Source organism: Ctenopharyngodon idella, chromosome 7 (genome assembly GCF_019924925.1).
Source record: "Ctenopharyngodon idella isolate HZGC_01 chromosome 7, HZGC01, whole genome shotgun sequence".
Taxonomy (NCBI): domain Eukaryota; kingdom Metazoa; phylum Chordata; class Actinopteri; order Cypriniformes; family Xenocyprididae; genus Ctenopharyngodon; species Ctenopharyngodon idella.
The window spans coordinates 34900656-34906655 of record NC_067226.1 but is presented as its reverse complement, the minus strand read 5'-3'; positions in this window follow the sequence as shown (position 1 = coordinate 34906655).

The window sequence follows — 6000 nt, the reverse complement described above, 5'->3', positions numbered from 1 at the left end:
TAAAGAAGAGTGTGAATAGCCGAATTTCCACTGTCGGGCCAAAAGCGAGCGTGTTAGTGTGTGCCAGGGCCAGTCGCGTTTCTATTGTCACTCCCGGGGCTTGATCAGGCATCATCGGGGCTTCCTCAGGGCCAATGGCCAGGGTTTTTTGGCTTGAGGAGTGGTCATGAACAGAGGCAGCGTTTACCTGAGTTAGGAGAGGATAAACACCACTGCTCATTTCCCATGTTATTATATAAGGCTACCAGCTAACTTCAACATAACTTAAAAATGTCACTTAAGACATTTTAAGTGAAGTTCCTAAACGTAATTTAGGGAGGAGCGAGCCCATCTAATCTTCCAATCAACAGCCAGAGTATATAAGCAGCTGCTTACCTCTCTTCAGTCTCAGCTGTTCCAGCATCCCTCCACCTCCCCAAACTCCACCTTCTTCCCAGGTACTTGCCCTATGTAATCATATCCTATATTTATTCACTGTGGGGGGTATATCAGAGTTCGAGTTGAAGCTGCATCATCGAGCCCCTCATCAGTGGACAGCAAGCCAAACAAGCTAACCTAATACCTTTAAGATTATGGGCAAACAAACTCGTTAAACAATTTTCAGCTCAAAACTCACTTTCAGACACCAAGTGAGTGTTTGAAATAACTTCCTTGCGATCCGATGGGGATTCTGATCACTGTATGGGGCAGAAATATACTTATATGTGATGCTAAAAGCTACTTATGCTAATCATTGTGATAATTAATACTCACATTTATGGAAAATACCAGAGACTGCTTGTTTTGTGCTTTCTTGTGATCACACATAAATGGAAGCAGATGCAACTGAATAGGTATGTGTTCTCTTTTTATGGGAAATGGTAAAAACCAGTTAGATTCAGCATGATTGATGTGCACTCCTGACACAAATTAATAAATTACTGTTACTGTAAAATGTTCTATTGTAAAACATTGGTCAAATATCATCCTACAAATATTCATTCATGGAAGAACGAGATGCACAGCTTACCATATATTTAATTAATGGCAGAGGCAGAGCGAGAGGCTCCAACATATTCAAGCACATTCCATTCTCACAGGCCTCTCCATAGACACGTTGCCATATTATACTTAAATCTTTATATTCTGATTAATACAAATCTTCTATGCTGTTTAGTTATTAAAGATAAAATATACATTATGAATGTCCATATGTATATAATTTACTGATTATTATAATCCATATTAATATGTTGACTGTTACTGACTAACACAGTCGTCAATATGCAAATATTTTTTTTTTAAAAATAGGTGGACAAATACACAAATATAGAGGAAGTAAAATATGAAAATTAGTTTAGAGCAGTAAACAAATGATGTAATGATGAATGAGGGATGAGAGCAGATATAATGATCACACTGTTTAAAGCTGCAGACAGAAACATCAGACTCAGGACAGAAACACACGACCTCTAAAGTAAGAACAACTCACATGTTCATTCTTCAAACACAACTAGACTTTGAGATGTTAATATTGTCTGAATGATTGTGAATTTTGTTGTTCTGCTATTTTTAAATTACATGATCATGTTTTATTTCAAGATTAATATGGGATTATCTGAGTTTTTCAGTGTGTTTCTTCCTCAGAAATGGAGCAAACTCTATATTTCATTCTTCTTCTCATTGGTGAGTGTGTTTGTTGTTTTATTTATGGTTTATAGTTTCATCAGGTTTGACTCTGTTATGAAAAGCATTAAATCAAACCCTCTCTTTCACAGCTCTCTGCTCCGTATCTGAATGTGTTCAGCGTCAGTATCACTTTATAAACGTGAGGAAGATCTGGACTGAAGCTCAGAGATACTGCAGAGAGAATTACACAGATCTGGCCACCGTTGACAACATGAACGACATGAACGAGGTGAAGAAGAGTGTGAATGATGAACATGTCTGGATTGGGCTGCAGAAGACGGGTGTTTATAAATGGCAGTGGTCTTCAGGTGATCCTGTGCTCTATCTGAACTGGGCTCCTGGACAGCCTGATGGTGGAGACAAATGTGCTATGATGAGAAATTGAAAATGGCATGATTGGCCATGTAGTAACAGCCAGACTTTCTTCTGCAATTCATCTAACAACAGTGAGTGCACACTGTTAAATGTTATTGTAGATTTAGCAGCACTGTACTGTAAAAACCTACAGTACAATACCATATTTCTACATTACTGTAAAATACTGTAATTCATATTGCATTCTAGGTAATTTTGATTGAGCGGGAATATTTTACAGTATATTTTAGTCTTGCTGCAACCCTGCTGTAACCTGGCTGTAATATGCCAGGCAATAATACAGTCAAGTCAAGTCAAGTCACCTTTATTTATATAGCGCTTTTTACAATGTAGATTGTGTCAAAGCAGCTTTACATTGATAACTGGTACATTGTTTGGCTGCACAGCAGCTCTTAAAGAATAGTGTCAATGCAGGCAGATCAAAGCACTGTTGAATATCAAATGTCAAGTCAAATGTCAAGTGTCCCCAACTAAGCAAGCCAAAGGCGACAGCGGCAAGGAACCCAAACTCCATCAGGTGACATCAGGTGGCAGACAAGTGGCAAATTGGTGTTTAAATGGAGAAAAAAACCTTGGGAGAAACCAGGCTTAGTCGGGGGGCCAGTTCTCCTCTGGCCAACAGTGCTTTGTTACGATTCAGGTAGCTATCATAAGTCCAATGGGATCGTAACATTCAAAGTATTTATTCCAGTTCCATCCAATTGAGGATCGTATTCATCACGGCGGTATGGACGGTTGTTGAGGAACTGTGTCGTGGCTGTCGTGTCGATGAGGCCCTCACAGTGGATGATCTAGTTGACTCAATCTCTGCTGATACTTCAGGGCTGCGTTGTGGTCGTGTCAAGGTGGAGGTCCTTGGTCTCAATATAATATAATACAGGATTGCTATAAATAGCGCGCCACCTGACGTCACATCACACAGACAGAAGAACACAGCTGCTGGTGACTGGAGAAGCAGAACTGTGTATTTCTGGAAGTTCGGTAAGTTATTTTTACTACTAGGTTTTTACATAGTGTACATTGTTTTTAGTGTGGAATGAAACTGCAACAGTTGAGCAGTCTCCTCCCTCATGCTGTAGTTACAAAGTTACATGTCTATGGATATTGCACTGTATTTTATATGAGGTGGAAAGACGGGTGTTTCAAGACAGGGTTCAGGAGGCAGAGCGGGAGTGGAATCTGATTGGGATATTGGGCACAGAAGGAGAGGGAGAGGGGATAAGAATTACCAGGAAGGCACTATTTAAATTTCTTAAAGACACAGGGTTGATGAGCAAAATTTGAGAACACCTTAAATGACATGATATTACACACTCCTGTACAGTAGGTGGCGGTATGCACCTTAAAGTTCATTTGAAATCCTCCAATAACCAAGAGAAGTAGAAGTAGATGTCTACGGGCTGTTCCTGACCTTTTCAAATCTAACCCTGCGTTCCATTCGGAAGGGCTCATCCCTATGCACTAATCCCTTCAAAGGGTTTACCCTCCGGAGTGAGAGCTTCGAAGGGATAAAGGGTGTAGGGGTCAAAAAAACTAGAAATGGAACGTTTTTTTTGTTTGTTTTTTTGGAACGCACTTCTGCGTCATCTTAACGAGACAATCAAGGAGGATTAGATTGTGCGAGATGTGCCTTTTGTTTAATGGTAGTTTATTTATTTATTTATTTTTGGTTTATCGCACCATATTTAAGGCCCGAGCACCCCGATGGCATGAGGACCCTATTGTAATTCTTCTTCTTCTAAATGAATCACATTTTTGAGGGCCTACACATGCTCATGAAACTTTGCACACGTGTCAGAAGTGGGGAAAATTTACATCTGATATGGGTTTCAGAATTAGGTGTGGCAAAATGGCTTGATAGCGCCACCTACAAAATTTCAATCAAGCGCCCTTCGTGCTACGTTTCACGTACAGGTATGAAATTCAGTAGATAGATGTAACAGCCCAATACCTACAGAAAAGCCGCTGGGTGCAAAATCTCTAAACCCAACAGGAATTGAGATATTTTGAATTTTCTCTGCAAAATTTTGGCAGTTTTTGCCATTTCCACATGTTGTACTTTAACAAACTCCTCCTAGAGCTTTAATCAGATCAACATCATATTTGGTCAGTCTAATTAAAAGTCCTTGGTGACGTTAAATTGTGAAGATGTAGAGTTTTCGCTGAAGGGCGTGTCCGTGGCGGCCTGGCAAAGTTCGATGTTTCACCATGAAACAGGAAGTTGTTGTAACTCAGGCATACAATGTCTGATCTGCTCCAAACTTCACATGTTTGATAACAGTCCTGGCCTGAACACATCTACATGGCAATATTCAGTTACAGTCAAAGCACCACCTGCTGGCAACAGGAAGTGTGGCACTTTGAAATGACTTTGCCATAATTCTCCTGTATTTACTCGCTTACATGCATGTCGCCCACTGTTCACTGATTTCCTAAGGCCAACGGGTGGCGGTGGGCCCTTTCATCGCTGCTTGCTGCTTTAATGTATATTGTGTCTATGTATTTGAAACATTTGAATAGACTGATAAAGGGAGCTGTAAAGTATTTTTGTTGAGGTACAATGTTGTTTTGACCATAATAATGTACCAAATCTAACACATATAAATATAACAGTAGTATAGAAAAATACTATACATACATTTATAGGTAAAATCGAACTCCGAGCCTCCTGTACCCATTCTGTGATGACAAACAACTTCCCTGTGCAAAGGATCATGGGGGCCCGAAGTGTCCATCAGTTTTACCCTTTATTCCGAAGGGCTCTTTGAAGTGGCCAGTTTTGAGCACTTCGGTTTGGAACGACCCTTCAATATGGCGGCCATGATTATCTTCACTCCGAAGTGCCCTTCAGAGGGCGATATATCCCGTTTGGAATGCACCATAACTCAGTGAATTAGCTTAGGGTTTATTTCGACCAAACTCAATGTTAATGATTGTTTGCACAGTGGAAAGACAAACCAAAATGGTTTTGGTGAGTTTTATTTTGTTTCTGTTGAGTTTGAATGAAGTTTGTTTTGCTAAGGTGTGCGAGGTAAGTTTGCGTTTAAACAAAAGGGATCTTTTGATTAACAAAAATGTTTATTCCTGTAGGGATCCTTTCCATAATGTTGTCCGATCCAAGCCTGTCCGTGACAAAAACAAGCACTTTTATAGTCACTGTACACTGACGGTGCACAAAAGCTCAAAAGTATTATATTTGCTGTCCACTTCGGCTGACAGCTGCAGCAGTCACGGTCAATAGTGGACATCTTCAATTAGTGCTTAGACACGTTGAAAACATTGAAAAACATGGTCCAGGTTGGAAAAATTAAAGGGTTAGTTCATCCAAAAATGAAAATAATGTCATTTATTACTCACCCTCATGTCGTTCCACACCCGTAAGACCTTCGTTCATCTTTGGAACACAAATTAAGATATTTTTGATGAAATCTGATGGCTCAGTAAGGCCACTATTGCCAGCAAGTTAATTTACACTTTTAGTGTCCAGAAAGCTACTAAAAACATAATTAAAACAGTTCATGTGAGTACAGTGGTTCAACCTTAATATTATAAAGCAACAAGAATACTTTTTGTGCGGCAAAAAACGAAACAAAATAATGACTTTTCAACAATAGGGTTGAATCAGTGATTCGGAGCGCCAAAGTCACATGATTTTAGCAGTTTGGCAGTTTGACATGCGATCCGGACCTCTGATTCGAAACAAAAGATTAACAAGACTTAATTACATGAATCACGTAGCCTAAATGCACATTAAATAGCCATGTTCGAGAAAAAAGTTGAATACTTTGCACCACTGGATGTTACTGTCTTGTCTTTTAACATTTCTATCGCAAAACAGCTGACATGTATTAAATGTTTTGCCATTTTACATCTTACCTTACTCTCTTTTAACGTTAAACTGACACTTCTTGCTGGAATTCACGCTGTGCTTCTGTGTACAGTAAACCCCACCTACTT